Below are 23,908 nucleotides of genomic sequence, written 5' to 3' on the forward strand. Positions count from 1 at the left end.
TCTATGCTATCTAGAGCAATCTACACATTTAATGCAATCCCTATCCAATACCATCAACTTTTTTCAAAGAAATGGAACAAATAATCCTAAAAATTTGTATGGACAGAAAAGACCCCGAATAGCTGGAGGAATGTTGAAAAAGAAAAGCAAAGCTGGTGGCAACACAATTCCGGACTTCAAGCTCTATTACAAAGCTGTCATCATCAAGACAGTATGGTACTGGCACAAAAACAGACATATTGATCAGTAGAACAGAATAGAGAGTCCAGAAATGGACCCTCAACTGTATCGTCAACTAATCTTCGACAAAGCAGGAAAGAATGTCTAATGGAAAAAAGACGGTCTTTTCAACAAATGGTGTTTGGAAAATTGGACAGCCACATGCAGAAGAATGAACCTGGACCATTTCCTTACACCACGCACAAAAATAGACTCCAAATGGTTGAAAGACCTATATGTGAGATAGGAGTCCATCAAAATCCTAGAGCAGAACACAGGCAGCAACCTCTTCGACCTCAGTCACAGCAACTTCTTCCTAGAAACATCACCAAAGGCAAGGGAAGCAAGGGCAAAAACGAACTATTGGGACTTCATCAAGAGAAAAAGCTTTTGTACAGCAAAGGAAACAGTCAACAAAACCAAAAGACAACCGACACAATGGGAGAAGATATTTGCAAATGACATATCAGATAAAGAGGTAGTTTCTAAAATCTATAAAGAACATCAAACTCAACACCCAAAGAACAAATAATCCAATCAAGAAATGGGAAGAAGACATGAACAGACATTTTTCCAAAGAAAATATCCAAATGGCCAACTGACATATGAAAAAGTGTTCAACATCACTCGGCATCAAGGAAATCCAAATCAAAACTTCAATGAGATCCCACCTCACACCAGTCAGAATGGCTACAATTAACAAGTCAGGAAACAACAGATGTTGGCAAGGATGCAGAAAAAGGGGAACCCTCCTACACTGTTGGTGGGAATGCAAGCTGGTGCAGCCACTCTGGAGAACAGTATGGAGGTTCCTCAAAAAGTTGAAAATAGAGCTACTGTATGACCCAGCAATTGCACTACTGGGTATTTACCCCAAAGATACAAATGTAGTGATCCAAAGGGGTACATGCACCCCAATGTTTATAGCAGTAATGTCCACAATAGCCAAACTATGGAAAGAGTCAAGATGTCCATCAAGAGATGAATGGATAAAGAAGATGTGGTATATATATATAATAGAATATTATGCAGCCATCACAAAAAACCCCGAACTCTTGCTATTTGCAATGATGTGGATGGAACTAGAGGGTATTATGCTAAGCGAAATATGTCAGTCAGAGAAAGACAATTATCATATGATCTAACTGAGATGAGGAATTTGAGAAACAAAGCATAGGAAAAGTACAGAATTAAAGTGTATGTACTTTACAATAAACAACATGTAGTTTAGCTAGAATAAGGGACAATAGCTATGAAGGTAAAGCATGGGATATAATATTACAATGGAATGTGGAGGCAAAACCAGAAATGATCTGGCACACCAAGCTATGAGTTTTAATTCCCTAGACAATGAGGCACTTTTCAACAAATTTTTTGTAGCAGAGTTGTGTTAAATCAGAGCTGGTCTGAGTAGCTCAATTGTCAGTGATGCACACGGTGTATTAATTGTAAGTGTAATGAGAAACAAGGGGAAATTTTAATGATTAGAGTGAAGATGATTAAGGCCCTTGGAACTGTAGACGATTCAGTCTCTTAAAAAGGATCCAAATATAATAGAGCTGCTTATCCATTGACAACTTTTACAAATGGGTAAGTAGTTTCCCTCTGATATCTTTAGCACCTTTATTCCCTGTTTTCTCCCACATCTGGGTACTTAATTTTCTTCTATGTTTTTTTCCATTTCTTCCATTAAAATCAGTTTTCATGTAGAAATATTTCCAATGATTCATTCACAATGAGGTATAAAAGAGCAATACAGCTTGGTATGCCACCTCTTCTGCTCATCCCCCATCCTCAACTCATAGCTCAAAATAGCCAACTAGTTGATTGCCTATATGATTGCCAGGAGACACTTCACCAGAAGTAGAGGAAATAAGGGGCTGAAATATATGGCTTTTATTTAACCATTGGCTATTACAGTATTAAATACAAAGCCATTGGATCTGTGTGGAAAACTACTAAGTAAAAAAGAATACGTCCAAAATCACCCTTCTAAATATTTGAAAAGGTATCATATAGCCACTGAGTCTTCTCTTCCCAGAATAAAGAATCAATTTCTTTTACCTTAAAATTTAAAAAAATGATTCCAGTTTCCTTCATTCTGTTTGGTTCTGTTTTGGACATTTCCAGCTTAACCTATCCAAGACCCTTTAAGTCATTCTAAAAATCATAGAGTAAAAAAGGTCAAATCTTCCTAAATCATTTATAAACATGCATTTTGGGGGTATAATAAAAAGGCTTGGTGTCATATCCAGGAAATGTATGCCAAGATCAATGCCAAAGAGTTGTTTGTTTGTTTGTTTTTAATGTAATTTTCTAAGTGTTTTATGGCTGCAGGTCTTGGTCTTATGTTTAAGTCTTTAATCATCTTCGAGTTAGTTTTTGTGAGTTATGTAAGATAAGAGTTCAGTTGAATTCTCCTGCATGTGGTTATCTAGTTTTCCCAACACCATATATTGAAGAAAATATCCTTTCCCCATTGAGTATTTGTTGTTGTTGTTGTTGTTGTTGTTGTTGTTGTTGTTGTTGTTTTGGTCAAATATCAGCTGACTGTATATGCAGGGGTTTATTTTTGGAATTTTGATTTTGTTCCATTACTTTATGTGTCTATATTTATGCCAGTACCATACTGTTTTGACTACCACAGCTTTGTAGTATAGTTTGAAACCATGAAGTGTGTTGTCTCTGGCTTTCTTCTTTTTCAGAATTGCTTTAACTATTCTGGGTATTTTGTGGTTGCGTATAAAATTTACAATTTCCTTTTTTATTTCTATAAAAATGCCATTGGCATTTTGATAAAGATTGAATTGAATCTAGAGATGGCTTTGGATAATATGAACATTTTAACATTCTTCTAATCTACAAACATGAGTTATCTCTCCTTTTGTTTCTCTTCTTCAATTTGTCAAAGTTTTATAATTTTCAGTGTATAGAACTTTACCTTCTTGGATTAATTTGTTCCTAAGTATTGCTTTTAAAGATTTATTTATTTATTTAAGAAAGAGAGAGAGCAAGTGGGGGAAAGGCATAGGGAGAGGGAGACAAGCAGATTCCTTGCTGAGTGGGAAGCCCCAAGCAAGGCTCAATCCCAAAACCCTGAGATCGTGATCTGAGCTGAAATCAAATCAGATGCTTAACTGACTGAGCGACCCAGGTACCCCATATTCCGAAGTATTTTTATGGTTTTTGACACTATCGTGAATGGCTTTGTTTTCGAAATTTCTTTTTCACATGTTTTGTGGTCAGTGTATAGAAACACACTGTTTTTTCTATATTGATTTTGTGTTCTACAGCTTTACTGAACTTGTTAATTCGTTCTAACAGGTGTTTTTGGTGTAGTCTTTAGGATTTTTTATAAATAAGGTCACATTCTGCAAACAAAGACAATTTTACTACTTCTTTTTGTATTTGGATGCCTTTTATTTCTTTATCTTGCCTGGTTGCTCTGGCTATGATGAATAGGAGTGGTGAAAGAAAGCATTCTTATCTTGCTCCTTATCTCAGAGGAAAATATTTCAATCTTTCAACACTGAGGATGATGTTGGTTGTGAAATTGTGGCCTTGGCAGCAATTTCCTGGGTATGACACCAAAAGCATAAACAACAAAAACAAAATTAAATAAGTACAACTATATTAATCTAAAAAATTCTTCTACACAGCAAAAGAAACCATCAACAAAACTAAAAGGTAACTTACGGAACTGGAGAAAACATTTGTAAATCAAGTATCTACTAAGGGGTTAATATCCAAAATATAATTTAAAAACTCATACAACTCAATGGCACAAAAGCCCATACAAACCTGATTTTCAAAATGGTCAGAGGAGCTTGGGAAATTGCAGAGTAAAAGGATCTTCAGCTCATCTTCTCCCATAGGCACATCAAGGCTGAAACTGAATATAGTGTAACTCACTCTGAAAATGACTTGAAACTAGCTGAACAGCTCTTCCACAGCTAAAGATATAAAAAGGAAAAGCCATTTCAAGAAGGGCGGGAGTCAGAGAGGCAGCCAAGAAGCAATCTTCAGCATGTTGACCTACAAGTTGGAGAGGTAACACAAGCATTGATGTCCCCCCTCAGGAATGAAGGGATGAAACCCTAAATTAGGCACCCCATGCCCTGGGGATCTAGACTAGAAAGACAAACTCCCATAATGTCTTCCTTTAAAAATCAGCAGGGCTTAACTTAGGGAGGCTTGAAAATCAGTGGAGCTTAACTTTGGTTGAGCCAGAGGGTTATCAGAAACTGAAACTCAACTCTTAAAGGGCCAACACAATATAACACTCACTGTGAGACCCAGAACAGAGGAAGCAGTTTGAAAAGTGCCTGTTATACATGAAGGAGATTAATTGACTAATTTTCAGACATGAACCAAAGGAGCAGGTATCTATAGAAATTTCTCCAGGAATGGAAATGTTGGCAGGCACCATTTTAAAAAACCTCCTTCAGCCTAATGCTAGGCTTAGCTGGCCTGATATTGGTGGGAGCCAGTTCTGACTCTCTCTATCAACCTTACTACCAATACTCACCCCACCCAAACATTCTCTCATATACCCAATATACCCAACCCTCTTCCTGGAAAGTGCCCTTCCAAGGCAGCTTTTGCCCTGCCACAAAGGCAGGAAGTCCCAACTGGGACTGGAGCCCCCTCCAAACCAACTCCAGTCAGCATAGGGAAGGGCCAACTTTCATCAGCTATGGTCATTTAAAGCAATGCTCATAAATATGCTTATGGTGCCTAGGAGAAGAGTGGAAGAACTCAGTACAAACTTCAACAAAGAGATAGAAAACATTAAAAGAAAACAATCAGAGCTGAAGAATACAATAACTAAAATGAAAAATACACTAGAAGGAATCAACAGCAGATTGGAGGATTCAGAAAAATGGATCAGCAATTTAGAAGAGGGGGTAGTGGAAATCTTCCAAGCTGAACAACAAAAAGAAAAATAATTTTAAAAATGAGGATAAATTAAGAGAAACTAGATAACATCAAGCATAATAAAATTCACATTATGGGGGTCCCAAAAGGAAAAGAGGAAGACAGAGACAGAAAGTTTATATGGAAAACAACAACAACAAAATAATAGCTGAAAACTTCACTAATCTGGGGGAATAAAACAAAACAAAACCAGACACTGATGTCCAGAAAACACAGAGAGCCCCAAGCAAGATGAACCCAAAGAGGTCTACACCAAGACACATAATAATTAAAATGTCAGAAACTAAAGATTAAGAGGAATCGTAAAAAAAAAAAAAAAAAAAAACCACACACACACAAAACAAAACAAGAAAAAAGGAACAAGTTATGTACAAGGGAAACCCCATATGACTATCAGCTAATTTATCAGCAAAAACTTAGCAGGTCAGAAGGGAGTGGCATGATATAATCAAAGTGCTAAAAGAAGAAATGTCTGTTCATGTCTTCTGCCCATTTTTAATCAGATTACTTGTTTTTTGGTTGTTGAGTTGTATAAATTCTTTATATGCCTTGGATACTAACCCTTTACTGGATATGTCATTTGCAAATATCTTCTCTCATTCAGTAGGTTATATTTTAGTTTTGTTGATTGTTTTCTTCACTGTGTAGAAGCTTTTTGTCAACAGACACATGAAAAGATGCTCAATATCACTCATCAAGATATACATCAGGGAAATGTAAATCAAAACTGCAATGAGATATCACCTCACACCTCTCAGAATGGCTAAAATAAAAAACACAAGAAGCAGTAAGTATTGGTGAGGATGTGGAGAAAAAGGAGCCCTCTTACACTGTTGGGGGGAATGCAAAACTGGTGCAGCCACTCTGGAAAACAGTATAGAGTTTGCTCAAAAAGTTAAAAATATAACTATCCTATGATCCAGTACTTGCACTACTGGGTACTTACCCCCAAAAATATAAAAACACTAATTCAAAGGGATACATGCACCCTTATGTTTATTGCAGAATTATTTACAATAGCCAAACTATAGAAGTAGCCAAGTGTCCATCAAAAGATGAATGGATAAAGAATACATATATGTATACACACATGCACTTATACACAATAAAATATTATTCAGTCATAAAAAAGAATGAAATTTTACCATTTACAACAACATGGACGGAGCTAGAAAGTATTATGCTAAGTGAAATAAGCCAGTCAGAGAAAGAAAAAAAAAATATCTGTGATTTCATTCCTGTGTGGAATTTAAGAAACAAAATGAAAGAGCAAAGTAAAATGAGAGAGAGAGAGAGAGAGAGCAAGAATCAGACTCTTAACTATAGATAACAAACTGATGGTTATCAGAGTTGGGATGGATGGGGTTATGGGTGAAATAGGTGATGGGGATTAGAGTGCACTTATCATGATAAGTACTGAGTAATGCATAGAATTGTTGAATCACTATATTGTACACCTGAACTAATATAACCCTGTATGTTAATTATTCTGGAATTAAAATGAAAAATTTTAAAAAAGAGTGCTAAAAGTGAAAAAAAAAAAAACTCTACAGCCAAGAGTACTCTACTTAGCAATTTTATTTTATTATTTGGAATTGAAGAAGACATAGACTTTCCAGCTACATAAAAGTCAAAAATGTTTATGACCACTAAAATGGCCTTACAAGAAATGTTAAAGAGACTTCTTTAAGGAGAAAAGAAAATTTCATAACTAGAACTAAAAAAAATTATGAAAGAAAAAAATTTCACTAGTAAAAGTAAACGTATAGTAAAGGTAGTAGATTAATCACGTATAAAGCTAGTGTGAAGGTTAACATACAAAAATAGTAAAAATAATTATATCTCTGATAATTAAGGGATACACAAATAAAATGTATAAAATATAATGCCATATACATAAAACATGGAAGGGGTAAAAATATAGTGCTTTTGGAATGTGTTCAAACTTAAGCAAACATTAACTTAAAATAGAATGCTATATCATAAGATATTATATATGAAAGTCATGGTAACCACAAACCAGAAACCAATACCAGATACGCAAAATGTAAACAGAAAGGAATCCATGCATATCACTAATAAAATTCATCAAATCACAAGGGAAGAGAGCAAGAGAAGAAAGGCACATAAAAGAACTACAAAAACAACCAGAAAACAATGAACAAATGGTAATAGGTATTTACCTATCACTAATTACTTTAAATGTAAATGACCTAAATGCTTCAATCAAAAGACATAGTGTAAATGAAGAAATAAAAAATCAAGACCCATCTATAAACTGCCTACAAGAGACTTACTTCAGACTTAAAGACACAAATGACTGGAAGTGAAGGGAAAGAAAAAGATATTCTATGCAAATGGAAGAAAAAAAAAAACTAGGGTAGAAATACTTATATTAGACAAAATGGACTTTAAAATAAAGATTGTAACAAAAGACAAAAGGGCATTACATAATGATAAAGAGATCAGTCCAACAAGAGGATATAATTATAAATATCTAGCATCCAACATAGGATCACATAAATATATATGGCAAATATTAACAGACCAAAGGGAAAAACTGAGAGCAATACAATAATAATAATGGGAATTAACAGCCCATTTATATCAAAGTATAGCTCATACAGACAGAAAATCCATAAGGAAACAGTGGCTTTGAATAGCACATTAGACCAGATGAACTTAATAGGTATATACAGAACATTCCATTTAAAAACAGCAGAGTACACATTATTTTCAAAGGCATATGACATATTCTCCAGGAAAGATCAGATGTTAGGCCACAAAAAAGTCTCAATAAATTTACAAAGTTTGAAATTATATCAAGCTTCTTTTCAGACTGCAATGAAATGAAACTAGATGTCAATTACAAGAAAAAAAAACTGGAAAAAAAACCCACAAATTTGGAAGCTAAATAGCATGCTACTAAACAACCAATGGGTCAATGAAGAAATCAAAGAGGAAATCAAAACATTCTTTGAGATGATTGAAAATGGAATCACAATGTTTCAAAATCTTTGGGCACACCAAAACCAGTTCTAAAGTGGAAGTTGATAGTAATACAACAAACAAGAAAAATCTCAAATAAACACTCTAACCTTCAATTGAAAGGAACTAGAAAAAGCAGAACAAAGCCCCAAAGTTTGTAGAAGAAAGGTAATAATAAATATCAGGATGGAAATTAATGAAATAGAGACAAAAATAAAAAAATCAATGAAACCAAGTAGTGGTTGTTTGAAAAGATAAACAGAAATGATAAACTTTTAGCCAAACTCATCATGAAAAAAAGAGAAAGGATGCAAATAAAAAAATAAGTGAAAGAGAAGCAGTAACAACTGACACCACAGAATGAAAGGATTATAAGGAATTACTTATGAAAAATTATATGCCAACAAATTGGCCTACCTAGAAGAAATGGATAAATTCATAACACTTTACAAAATTCCAAGAGTCAGGAAGATAGAATATCTGAACAGATCAATTACTAGTAAAGAGATTGAATCAATTTCAAAAAAAAAACAAAAAACCACAACAACTCCCAACAAACAAAACTTCAGGACCAGACAGCTTCACAGGAGAACTCTACCAAACATTTAAACAAATTCTTCTTAAACTATTCTTCCTAAACTACCTATTCTTCTTAAACTACCCCCAAAAATTGAAAATGAAGCAATGCTGACAAATTTCTATGAGGCAAGCATTATCCTGATACCAAAATGAGATGGACACTACAAAAAAATATGGGCCAATATGCTTAATGAACATAGATGCAAAACTTCTCAACAAAATATTAACAAATCAAATTCAACAATATATTAAAAGAATTATTCACCATGATTAAATGAGATTTATCCTAGGGATGCAAGGATGTTTTAATATCCACAAATCAATCACCATGATACACGATATTTTAAAAAATGAAGGATAAAAAACATGACCATTGCAATTGATGTGGACAAAAGAATTGACAAAATTCAACATCCATTCACAATAAAACCTCAACAAAGTAAAAAAAAAATAATAATAATAAATACATAAAATCTCAACAAAGTGGGTATAGAGACAATATACCTCAACATAATAAAAGCTATTTGTGACAAACCCACAACTGACATCATACTCAATGGTGAAAAACTAAAATCTTTCCTACAAGATCAGGAACAAAACAGGGATATACATCTTGCCACTTTTCTTCAACATAGTTCTGGAAGTCCTAGTTTTTTCTTCAAAATAGTACTGGAAGTCCTAGCCACAGAAATAAGAGAAGAAAACCAGATAAAAGTTATCCAAGTTGGTAAGGAAGAAGTAAAACAGTTCCTATTTGAAGATGACATGACAGTATATATAGAAAACCCTAAAGACTCCATCAAAGGACTATTAGAACTAATAAATGAATGCAGTAAAGTTGCAAGGTACAAAATTAACATACAGAAATCATTTGCATTGAAATACACTGTTAACAAAGTAACAGTAGGGCGCCTGGGTGGCTCAGTTGGTTAAGTGACTGCCTTTGGCTCAGGTCATGATCCTGGAGTCCCAGGATCGAGTCCCACATTGGGCTCCCTGCTCGGCGGGGAGTCTGCTTCTCCCTCTGACCCTCCCCCCTCTCATGTGCTCTCTCTCATTCTCTCTCTCTCAAATAAATAAATAAAATCTTAAAAAAAAAAGTAACAGTAAGAGAAATTAAAACAACAACAATCCCATTTACAATTGTATCAAAAAATATACTTGGATTAAACTAAACCAATGTGGTGAAAGACCTATACTCTGAAAACTATAAGGCATTGATGAAAGAAATTGGAGATGACAAGCAAAAAATGAAAAGAGAGACAATGCTCATGGATTGGAATAATTAATATTGTTAAAATATCCATACATCCCAAAGCAATCTACAGATTCAATGCAATCCTCAGTTTGTCACAGAACTAGAACAAGTAATTTCTGTGGAAACACAGAAAGCCTGGAATAGCCAAAGCAATCCTGAGAAAGAAAAATAAAGCTGGAGGTATCACAATCCCAGATTTGAAACTATACTACAGAGTTATAGTAATTAAAACAGTATGGTACTGGCACAAAAATTGATACAGAGCACAATGGAGCAGAATAGAGAGCCCAGAAATAAACCCATATTTATATGGTCAATTAATTTATGGCAAAGGAACCAAGAATATACAATGAGGAAAAAACAGTCTTTTCAATAAATGGTGCTGGGAATCTTGGACAGCTGCATGTAAAAGACTGAAGCTGGACAACTTTCTTACAATATATACAAAAATAAATTCAAAATGAATTAACACCTAAATGTAAGATGTGAAACCATAAAAACCCCAAAAAAGGAAACATAGGCAGTAAACAGAGGCAATAACTGAACATTGGTCTTGGCAATACATTTTAGATTGGATTTCCTTAGGTAAGGACAACAACAGCAAAAATAAACAGTTGAAACAATTTCAAACTAAAAAAATAATGTACATCAAGGGAAATCATCAACAAAACAAAAAGTCAAACTACTGGATGGGCAAAGATATTTGTAAATGATATATCTGATGGGTAAATATACAATAAAATATGTAAAGAACTCCTATAACTCAACACCAAAACCACAAACAATTGGCTTAAAAAATTGGCAAAGGACCTGAATAGACATTTCTCCAAGGAAGACATGTAGGTGACCAGAAGACATATGAAAAGATACTCAACATAATTAATCATCAGGGAAATGTAAATCAAAACCACAAGATAATTCCTCACTCCTGTCAGAATGCCTAGTATCAAAAAGGCAAGAAATAAGTATCGGTGAGGATGAAGAGGAACAGGAACTCTCATGCACTGTTGATGGAAGTGTAAATTGGTGCAACCACTATGGACAGCAGCATGGAAGATTCTCAAAAAAATTACAAATAGAAATAACATACAATCCAATATTTCCACTTCTGGACATTTGCCTGAAGAAAAAGAAAACATTAATTTGAAAAGATATATGCACTCTTATGTCTATTGCAGCATTATTTACAGTAGCCAAGATATAGAAGCAACCTAAGTGTCCATCAATATATGAATGGATAAAGAAGATATATATCTATAGATAGGTCTGTATATAGATCTCTCTGTATATATATACAGATATATATATATATATATATATATACATATCTCTCTGTATATAGATATATATCTATATAGAAAGAGATCTATATATAGACCTATCTATAGATATATCTATCTATATCTATATCATCTATATCTAATATCTATATCTATATCATCTATATCTATATAGATAGGCCTCTTCTATAGATCTATAGATCTATCTAGGTAGATCTCTTTCTATATATAGATCTATAGATAAATAGATCTATACATGGATTTATATCTCTCTATATAGATAGATATCCTTTCTTACTTCAGCAACTTAGACTAGTTTTGAAACAGAAATGGCAGGGTTCAGAGGAAGACAGAGAGAGAGATTCCAAATTAGCACAATATCACTTCTGACATGTTTTATTGACCAAACCAGCCACAAGTAAAACTCACACTTAAAGAATGAGGATATATGCTCCACTTCTTGATGGGAGGATCAGCAAAGATATATTTAAAAGTGTGTGAATAGCACTTGGATGAAATAGTTGTTCCTAAGATGGTGGCAGAGTTGGAGGATCATAGGCTCACTTTGCCCCATGAACCCAACTAGATGACTATCAAATCATCTTTTATACCCCTGAAATCAACCTGAAGACTGACAGAGCAATCTCCACAACTAAAGGGAGAAAAGAGGCCACGTTGAAGAATAAGCAGGAGACATAACTGGCTTTTCTAACAAACAGAAGAAAGGCAGAGACTTAGACAAAATGCAGAGCCAGAGGAATTTATCCCAAATGAATGAATGTGATAAGGCCATGGACAGAGATCCAAGCAAAACAGATATAAGTAACATGCCCGATAGAGAATTTAAAGCAATGATTATAAGGATATTCACTGGAATTTAGAAAAGAGTGGAAGACATGATTGAGAACCTTAACATAGAGATAAGGAAAAACACAGTGGATATAAAAGGCTCAATACATGAAATGAGAAACATGCTTGATGGAATGAGCAGCAGTATGGAAGAAGCAGAGGAATGAATTAGTGACCTAGGGGACAGAGTAACAGAAAGTAATCAAGCTGAACAAAAGAGAGAAAAAATAATTATGCAAAATGAGAATAGGCTTAGGGAACTCAGTGACTCCATCAAACATAACTTTCACATGATAAGAAAACCAAAAGAACAAGAAAGAGAAAAAGATGCAGAAAATTTATTTGAAGGAATAACAGCTGAAAATGTACCTAATCTGAGGAAGGAAACAGACATCCAGATCCAGGAAGCACAGTGAATTCCCATCAAAATCAAAAAAAGGAGACCCACACCAAGACATATGATAATTAAATTGGCAAAATATAGTGATAAAGAAAAAAATAAAATGGCAAGACAAAAGAAGAGAGTAACTTAAGGGAAACCCCATAAGGCTAGCTGGAGATTTTTCAATAGAAACTTTACAAGGCAGAAGGGAGTGGCATGATATATTCAAAGTGCTGGATGGGAAAAAATCTGCAGCCAAGAATACTCTATACAACAAGGGTATCATTCAAAATAGAAGGAGAGATAAAGAATTTCCCAGACAAACAAAACTAAAGGAGTTCATGACCACTAAACCAGTCCTGCAAGAACTATTAAAGGAGACTCATTGCAAAGGAGAGACCAAAAGTGACAAAGAAGAAAGGATCAGAGAAATCTCCAGAAACAATGACAAAACAAGTAATAAAATGACAATAAATACATATCTATTAATAATTACTTTGAATATAAATAGACTAACCACTTCAATCAGAAGACATAGGTTATCAGAATGGATAAAAAAACGATACCCATCTCTATGATGCCTTTAAGAGACTCATTTTAGACCTAAAGCCACCTGCAGATTGAATGTGAGGGGATAGAGAAACATTTGTAATGTTAATGCATGTCAAAAGAAAGCCAGAGTAACAATACTTATATAGGACAAACTAGACTTTAAACAAAGACAAAGAAGGTATTATATCATAATAAAGGGGACAATCCAATAATATCTAACAATTGTAAATATTTATGCCCCAACATGGGAGCACAGAATATATAAAACTATTAATAGCAAACATAAAGGAATTTATTGATAATAATATAATAATAGTAGAAGACTTTAACACCCCACTTACATCAATGGACAAATCATCTAAGCAGAAAATCAACAAGGAAAGAATAGCTTTGAATGTCACACTGGACCAGATGGACTTAACATATATTCAGAACATTACATCCTAAAACAGTAGAATGCACATGCTTTTCAAATGTACATGGGACATTCTTCAGAAGAGATCACATATTAGGTCACAAATTAAGACTCAACAAATACAAAAAGATTGAAATCACACCATGCAACTTCTCTGACCACATCACTGTGAAACTAAAAGTCAACCAAAAGAAAAAAATGCGGAATGGCCACAAACACATGGAGGTTAAACAACATGCTACTAAAGAATGAATAGCTCAACCAATGAATCAAAGAGAAATAAAAAAAAAAAATGCATGGAGACAGAAGAAAATGAAAACACAACAGTCCAAAACTTTGAGATGCAGCAAAAGTGGTCCTAACAAGGAAATATATGGCAGTACAGGCTTACCTAAGAAGCAAGAAAAATCTCAAATACACAACCTAACCTTACTCCAAAAGGAACTAGAAAAAGAAAAACAAATAAAGCCTAAAGCCAGCAAAAGGAAAGAAATAATAAAGATTAGAGCAGAAATAAATGACATAGAAATTAAAAAACAAACAAAAACAAAACAAACAAAAAACAAAAACAATAGAACAGATCAATGAAATCAGGAGCTGGTTCTTTGAAAAAATTAATAAAATTGCTAAACCTCTAGCCAGACTTATCAAAAAGAAAAGAGAAAGGACTCAATTAAATAAAATCACCAATGAAAGAGGAGAAGTAACAACCAACACTGCAGAAACACAAGCAATTATAAGAGAATATTATGAAAAAATATATGCCAACAAATTGGGCAACCTGAAAGAAATGGATATATCCTAGAAACATAAACTACCAAAACTGAAACAGAAAGAAATAGAAAACTTGAACAGACCAATAACTAACAAAGAAATTGAATCTGTAATCAGAAAACTCCTAAAAGACAAAAGTCCAGGACCAGATGGTTTCACAGGTGAATTCTACTAAACATTTAAAGAAGAGTTAATACCTATTCTTCTCAAACTGCTCTGAAAAATAGAAATGGAAGGAAAACTTCTAAATTCATTCTATGAGACCAGCATTATGCTGATATCAAAGCCAGATATAGATTCCACTAAAAAGAGAAGTAGAAGCCAATATCCCTGATGAACATTGATGCAAAAATACTCAATAAAATACAAGCAAACCTAATCCAACAATATATTAAAAAAGCATTCACCACATTCAAGTGGGATTTATTCCTGTGTTGCAAGCATGGTTTAATATTTGCAAATTGATCCATGTGATACACCACAATAATAAAAGGAAGGGTAAGGTCCATATGATCTTTCCAATAGATGCAGAAAAAGCATTTGAAAAAGTACAACTTCCATTCATGAAAAAAAATTAAACTCAACAAAGTAGGTTTAGAGGGATTATCTCTCAACATAATGAAGTCCAAATATGGAAACCCATAGCTAATATCATCCTAAATAGGGAAAAACTGAGAGCTTTTACTCTAGGGTCAGGAACAAGACAAGGATGTCTACTCTCACCACTGTTATCTAACATACTACTGAAGTCCTAGCCAAAGCATAGAGACAAGAAAAAGGAATAAAAGGCATTCAATTGGCAAAGAAGAGGTAAAATACTCACTATTTGCAGACAACATGATAGTATATTATATAGAGAACCTAAAAGAATCCACCAAAAAAACTGCTAGAACTGATAAAGTAATTCAGTAAAGTTGTAAGATACAAAAGGAACATAGAGAAATCTCTTGCATTTCTATACACAAATAATGAAGCAACAGAAAGAGAAATCAAGGAATCAAGCCCATTTATAATTCCACCAAAAACTATAAGATACCTAAGGATAAACTTAATGAAAGAGGCAAAAGAGTTGTACTCTGAAAACTATAAAACACTTATGAAAGAAATTGAGTCATCACTGCTGATGCTAAGCAGATTTACTGGTGGGGAGAGAACTAGGGATTAATTCCAATTTTCAAAAACATGCTCTAGCTGATGTACCACAAATTAGAATTAATTCACATATTGCTGTGGTCACATCATGTCAAAAGGCAAAAAGATATCACTAAGTCCCTGCTCCTTTGTTCTCTGTCAGCTGCAAACAAATCCCAAGCCTCCACATCATTTTATGCTAAAATTTTATCTCTTAGGTTAAGAAGTAACAAATTGAAAAAGTCAAAACCTTATTCGATCCAGCCTGGTTGCACACAGCTTCCAATAACATTTTTTATTTACATTAATGACCATAGAGAATTCAGAAAGTTATTTCAGGTAATTCCATTGTTCATTTACTCATCCATTCATTTATTTATTCAATTCTTCATTCATTCTCCCATCAAAAGTTTGTTGAGTGCCTTCTATTTGTCTGACACTATTCTAGGTGCAAAAAGTACAAAGAAAAAATTTAAAAGTGTAATCAATGCACAGTCAACTTAAAATGTCCTGTATTTAAAAAAATTTTTTTTAAGATTTTATTTATTTGAGTGACAGAGAGAACATGAGTGGGGGAAAAGGCAGAGGAAGAGGGACAAACAGACCTCCCACTGAGCATGGAGCCTGATGCAGGGCTCCATACCAGGACCTAAGATCATGACCTGCACTGAAGTCAGATGCTCAACAGACTGAGCCACCCAAGTGCCCCTAAAATGCCCTGTATTTTAACGTTCAATATGTGTATCTGCCTACATCAAATAATTTTATTGGCAAAGCATATTTTGAATAAGACTCATACTCAACATAGTCTAGACTCTGCAAGATACCAAACTTTTAATATAAATACAGCCAATCCCCTTTTGCTGATACTGAAAAACTGAGATTGTTATAATGTACATTTCAATTTACAGTATGTGTGAAAACCATTGGGGAAATATATAGTCTTAACTGCTTAGCTGAAAGTTGTCATTATGTCAATAAGAAATCATTATAGTCAGACATTTCTGTCTCATATATAGCTAAAAGCAAGGAGTAATTTTATACAAATCTGTAGTTTTGCTCAGAAGAAAATTATATGTAGGGTTGTTAGTTTCATTACAATTAATATTATTATTGAAGACTCAAAAAGGAAACTGAAAGGTTCAGCTACTACACATTAAACACAGCCACTTACCTCAGTCCTCAAACTGTCTGAGTCTGCAGTGTTAATGTGATTAGGTTTCTGTGGTAGTAGGGCAGTTTCTCTACATAGAATATTACATGGTGCAAGTCTATGAATGGCAGCTGTAGGAGTCAGTGGGTTCACTGAGTATTTTTCCTAATCACTCTGAGTCCCTAAGGGCTTGACTTAATGATTGCATCATTCTAGTAATGAAGTCCCTTGAGGACTGCTATAAGGCAGCACTTTAAGCTTTAAGATTTTACTGCTCAAGATACAGTTGGATTGCTGATGCATAAAAAGTTTTTAGGGCACTGATTTTTTGGCTCTGCTATTACAAAAAAAAAAAGTCACGGAAGGCTAGCAATAATGTCTACATATGTTCTGGGTACAGTGAACTTCTAGTAGCCATTTTAATTTTGGCTTTTAACTCCATTGTATCCAAATAAATGATGTGTAATTAATTACATAAAGGCATAGCATGTCTTCTCCCCAGTATTCACTTGGCAGTTCTAAAAAGTTGTATCTTCATATCTTCACTATGGATAATAATATGTATCTACTTAAATCTCTGGAAAGTTCTCATTAGTTTGTTACTTACACATGATACTTTCAACTTTATCTGATATCCAAGTGTAAAAGCACAGTTCTACTAGAACAGCTTTATCTGACATCAATATTTTTTCGGTGTTCTCTAGAATTAAACTATGGTTGTATAACGCTTTTTAAATTTTATCTAGTACCCAAATAGTTCCAGTGCTACTTTTCTCTTTTTTCTCACTAGTGTTAGTTGCAATATCTCATAGGATCATTTTTTAAAGGGCAAATGTTAACATGCCATTTCTCTCCCTACGATCTTATCTTTCTCATTGACCTCTGGATAAAGTGAAACTCCTTAACATGGCATACATGGCTCAGAACATTCTGATTCCCATCATTACTATCTGATTTCAGGCCTCTCTCCATCTTTTTTTTCCATTCTAGCCATAGTAAACTTCTTAAGGTCTTTTGAACACACCATGATTTTATACGGTGACATGGACTTCGAACATTCTGTTCTCTTTACTTGTAATGTCTACATCCTTCTCTTGATTAACTCTTACTCATTTTTCATTATCAAGGAAATCTTATTGATCCTCCAAATAGGTAACCCTCCTTTTTATATACTTCCATTAGATCCAATATTTCTCTTCTAAGGACTTTGTGCCCTTGGACTTAATTTAAGAAATATGTAAAATTATTTCTTTAATATGTATTTCTCCACAGATCTGTTTGATTTATCAGTATATCTCCAGTTTCTAGTGAAGTGCCTAATATCATGTTAATTGACATATTTTATATTAATACCACACATCTCCAGTAGTGAATCAAATATTATTATTTATTTAGGCCCAACCAATGTCAGCCTTGCCCTGCCCCCATACCACCACATATCAGCAAATACACATACCATTATTTCACAAATCTATTTGTATAAGTCATCAGAGGAAACAAAAGATCTGACATCATATTTCATCTAGCTAATTATCTTATAAGTTTTAGATTATTGGTCTCAGAAGCCTGGGAGGAAATATAATGTAATGAGACTCTACAAACTTTAGTGTTTATAAGGATAAATTCGAGAGCCAGGCAACTAGGGATTGAATTTTGGCTCTGCCACTTACTTGTTGCATAAACTGAGGCAAAGTACTTAATTTTGTCATACTTCTCTTTTGGCAATAAAGGAGACAATGATAGTATCTACTTCACAAATTGTCCATAATGATTAAATAAGTTCTATTATGGCAAGAGGCAAATACTATCTAAAGTGTTATTAAAATTTTAATATCATTTAATTTGGTGTTTTGTTGTTGCTATTTTATGATTGGTTTGCAGATTTTATTTTTATTTTTTTCGTGGTTAAATGGAGTGCTTCATATGAACCAGCAAGTCAGCTAATGATTTATAAATAGACAAACTCAATCTACAAGTCTTTAAAAATAAGGTTCTGGAGATTCCAGTAGTATGAGGGAGTAAGTGTAAGGTGTTATTTGACATGAAAGCACAACTACTTTGAAACATCTCAGATTTAAGATTTACAATAATGTAAAAAAAAAAAAAAAGAACAAGAAGAGTTTTCACAAACAGCAGTACAACATTAATGATAAAATGGTCTCCAGTGTAAAGACTTGAGGTTTAGGATATATACATTCCAAACAAAATTACAATGAGAAATTAAATATAGCAGAAATGGGATAATAGTCACAGACATTTCAGGAAGGGACTTTAATGTTAGCATAACAACAAGGTAGTGATGTGTAGTTACACCATCAAAATATCTCTAACACAAATAGAAGAAAAGAAAATGATAAGAAGAAATAATAGATCATTGGTCACAGTCCAGACATAATTTCTATATACAGGATAATTTATGGGGCTGAACTAAAAAAAAAAAAAAAATACCTCACTCTCAACCATCTAAAACAGAACAGAAAATATTACACACATGCACACTCACTCACAAAAAGAGAAGTTGACTCACTATTTTCACTTAATTCTGGGACAGAAGCATTACACTGATCAGAAAAACTGATGGTTATCTTCCAAATGTATGACACATATATTTTAAGCCAATCTGTGCTAGAGTTTGCCTATGCCCTGTTCCTATTAGTTTATGCTTCTATTTAGAGTCCACACCAGAATGTTGTTTGGCAGGAAGAAAGATGGATGAAGGCATGTGGTGTTCTGGTATGTCAACATCTAAGGGGGAATATTATGAGCAATGATACAAATTAGAATAGCAATGGGAGGATGTGTATTGTGGATGTGGAATCCACAGACACTGCTCAAATATTTCAAATTAAATCTAATTTCCAAGTTTAGTAAAAAAAAAAAAAATCTGAGAGCAACAACTAGATAATATCTAAATTCATTTTAATAAAATCTCAGTAAATAAATATATTACAAGTTGAGCTAAGGCCTTTATGAACTAAACTTCAGATCTAGTTGTAAAAGGAAAAAGATGTCAATATGCAAAATGACAGTGAGGGAAGTTAAAGAGACTGTATTCCTCCTGTCTTCCAGAAAATATTCCCAGGTACATATCTACTGAATCAAACATGAATTTGTAAAGCTGGTATGGAACTTCTGAAAAGGTCTGAAGCAAAAAGAAAAAGGAAAATTTTTATGACAACTCAGAAAAAACATACCTCTTATACTTTTAAGATAAGATGCACATGAAAATTCTAAAATATATGTGTTTATTATCCTCAAAGGTAAAGAAAAATGAAAGAGTTTGTGTGCAATAATACTAGAGAAAGATTGAAAGAGAACAGACTGAAATTAAAGAAGAAAGATAAAAAAACTCACTAAAATGAGGAAAAAAATGCAAACACATTATATTAGAAATTTAAAAAATCATATCATAGATAAGAAAAAGATAAATAAAAACAGACTAAGCCAAATATCAAAAAAGTAACGTGAGAACATTCTCTACAAAAAACCTAGAAGACATTGGCATATCACAAGCAGTGGTTCTTAACATTTTGAGGATCATGACAACTTTGCAAAATTTAATAAAATGACTTTATAAAAATACACCTATAAACAAGTAAAATATTGGCATATAATTTCAAAAGACTGATTAAATCCTTTGAAGCCAATTTGTGGTTCCCTAGAGTTCATGTATTATACTGTAAAAAATTTTTATTTATGAAGCTTTTAGAAAAAATGTTAATGAAAATAACACTACCCCAAACCAAGTGTGGAAAAGGAGATGAAAATCATTTTTTATTATGCCATATTTTAGAGAATATGAGAAATCTCTTAAACATCTACACTAGGCAACTAGGAAATTTAAAATCCAAGGAATAAAAATTATAAAAAGTTATATTAGAAAAGAAATCATTTTGATTGTCAAATAGAAAGATCAAACCTATCAGTTGTGACAATAAGTGTAAATAGATTAAACCTCTATTGAAAAGTAAATGTTCTGAGATAAGAAAAATGTATTATTACTCCATGCTCTTATAAGGTACATACTAAAAGTGAAATGAGGTAGAATGATTAAAAATGAATAGATAGACAAATATATTCCAGGCAATGACATAAAGAAAAATACTTACAATATCAATATTTGACAAAAAGGAAATTGAGACAAAATTAAATCAGACAAAGGGCTTATTTTATAATGATAGGAGACTGATTCAAAATGAATTTTATTGTTCTAGAAAACAACAAAGTATTTAAAGTAAAAACTGAAAAAAATATATAAATATTAAATAACATTGATGAAGACTCAATTATAGAGTAACACATTGGTGCATTGTTATCAGTTTTAAAATCTAGCCTAAAAGACTACAAATAAGTCAGCAGGATGGTCAAATAGAAAGCCTGAGACCCTCCATCCCCTGATGGAGACACTAATTCAACAAAAATACACAGGCCAATTCATTTTGTGAGAAATCCAGAAACCAGTTAAGAGGCTCCTACACCTGAGGTGAGTATTACACCATCTAAAACAAAGCCAGTAGGAAAATTCATGGCCCCCTGTTAAAATAGTCCCTGCTCCCAGAATCACATGAGTGGGAGAAAACTACCAGTTCCTGGTTTCTCCTTGGGGAAGGAAAGATAAAAATTGACTGTAGGCCCAATATTCTGAGTGGGTGAAGTGATTTGCCAAAGGGACATGATTCTGCCTCTAGTTGCATGGGTCTCACTGAGAACAAAATAGTTGGGCACTGTGCTGTTGTTTCAGAGGACCTGTGGTACAGGAGACACAAGTCAATACAGCTCAGAGACCTCTCCATCAGCAGGAAGTAGTAGAGTAGACAATATGTCCAAAGCTCTTGCTTTTGTGGGGGCTGTAAAAGGAGTGGTTTCTGTCTAGTCCAACTTAGAATACTGATAGGACTTGGAAAACTCTAGATGGCTGGAGGCTGCTGGGAAAAAAAATCCAGGTGACATACTGCTGCTTCACAGGACACACAGTCCAGCAGACAAACACTGGAAGGAGAGATATTACGAGTTCCAAGACTGGAAAATCTCTCTAATTAGGAATTTACACAAATAATCTAGAAAACATGCATTCACAGAGTAGACTTTAGAGCGCCCCCCCCCCAATCTCTAACAAGGCTGGTTGGTGAAATTCTCCCCATGTGTAATGCCAGTCCATAAAGACTGGGAAAGGTGGAAGTACTTCTCAAATGTATTGGTACAAACATAAAATTATAAGGAATACAAAGAAACAGGGAAAATGGCCAAATCAATGAAGGAAAAAATCTGCAGAAATTGACCCTAATAAAATGGATGTATATACATTATTACAAAAAGAAATCAAAATAGCCATCATGAAGATGCTCAAAGAGCTCAGGGAAATGATGCATGAGCAAATGAGAATTTAAAGAAAGACATAAAATATAAAAAAGAATCAAACAGAAATTTTGGAGCTGAAGAATGTAATAACTGAACTAACAAAATCACTAGGGTGTTTCAAGAACAGATTTAATCAAGCAGAAAGAAGAATTAGTGAATTTGAAGACAGGTCATTTGAAATTATCTGGTTAGAGAAGCAAATTTAAAAAAAAAAATGAAAAAAAAAAGTGAAGAAAGCTCAAAAGACTTAAGCAGTCAACTAAGCTGACCAATATATGCATTATAGGAGTCACAAGACCAGAGAAAAGGAGCAGAATTTTTAAATAAAGAAATGACCAAAACTTCACAAATCTGGAAAAAAAATGGACATCAAGATGCAAGAAGCCCAAAGTACTTCACTTGGGAAGAACCCAAAGAAATCCACATTGAGACACATTATTATCAAATTGTCAAAAGTCAAAGACAAAGGGAAACATTTGAAAGCAACAGGAGAAAAGGAAATCATCACATACAAGGGAATCCTCACAACATTGTTAGTGGATATCTCAGCAGAAAACATGTAAACCAGAAGAGAGTGGGATGGTATATTTGAAATGCTAAAAGAAAAAGAAAAAAAAAAACTGCTAACCAAGAATACTATATCTGGTAAAATTGCCTTTCAAAACTGAAGGATAAATAAAGATTTTCTCAGACAAAGAAAATCTGAAGGAGTTCATTGCCATAAGGCCTGCCTTACAAGAAATGCTAAATGGAATCCTAAAGTTGAAAAAAAAAAAAAAAGATGTTAAGCATATTAAAATCTTTCTGGTAAAAGTAAATATATAAACAAATAAAAATGTTCTAATATTTTCATGGTGATATTTAAATCACTTTTGATTCTAGTATAGAAGTTAATAGACTAAAGAAGATAAAATAACTGTAGTTACAAAAGTATACTTTATATTGGATACACAATATAAAAAGAAGTAACTTGTGACATCAATTAACATAAACTATGGAGGGAGAGGATATAGTCCAAAATGGCAGAGGAGTAGGATACTTTAGTTTCATCTGCTCCCAGGAATTCAGCTAGATAGCTGTCAAATAATTCTGAACACCTGCGAACTCAACTGGAGATTGAAGAAAATAGCTACAACTCTACAAATAGAAAAGCGACCACTTTCTGCAAGAATGACAAGACAGAAAAACACCAAAAAAGATAACAAGAGGCAGCACTGACTGCCAGGGACCTAATCAGTATGGATATAAGTACAATGTCAGAATTAGGGTTCAGAATAATGATTATAAAGGTACTAGCTGAGCTTGAAAAAGGCATAGAAGACACTAGAAAATCCATTTCTGAAGAAATAAAAGAACTGAAATCTAATCAAGTTGAAATAAAAAAGGCTATTAATATGATGCAATAAAAAACGGAGGCTCTGACTGCCAGTATAAACAAGGCAGAAGAGAGAATTGGTGATATAGAATACAAAATGATGCAGAATAAAGAAGCTGAGAAAAAGAGAGATAAACTATTTTGTCACAAGGGGAGAATTTGAGTAATAAGTGATACCATAAAGTAAAACAATATTACAATAATTGGGATCCAGAAGGAGGGGAGGGACAGAAGGTATATTGGAGCAAATTATAGTGAAGACTTCCCTAAGTTGGGAAAGGAAGCAGGCAGTCAAGTTCCGGAGACACAGAGAAACCCTCTCAATATCAATAAAATAGGTCAACCTCTCGACATATACTAGTGAAACTGGCAAATCTCAGAGACAAAGAGAAAATCCTGAAAACAGCTCAGGAAAAGAGGTCTGTAATCCACAAGGGTAGAAACATTAAACTGGCAGAAGATCTGTCCACAGGGACCTGGCAGGCCAGAAAGGACAGCATGATATATTCAGGGTCTTAAATGAGAAAAACATGCAGCCAACCATAATATATCCAGCAAGGATGTTAGGCAAAATAGAAGGCGTGATAAAAAGCTTCCAGCACAAATAGAAACTAAAGAATTTGTGATCACTAAACCAGCCCTGCAAGAAATATTAAA

This window comes from Mirounga angustirostris, unplaced genomic scaffold, assembly GCF_029215605.1.
Source record: "Mirounga angustirostris isolate CCGP_5_RB_7025 unplaced genomic scaffold, mMirAng1.0.hap1 SCAF_11, whole genome shotgun sequence".
In the NCBI taxonomy this organism is placed as follows: Eukaryota; Metazoa; Chordata; class Mammalia; order Carnivora; family Phocidae; genus Mirounga; species Mirounga angustirostris.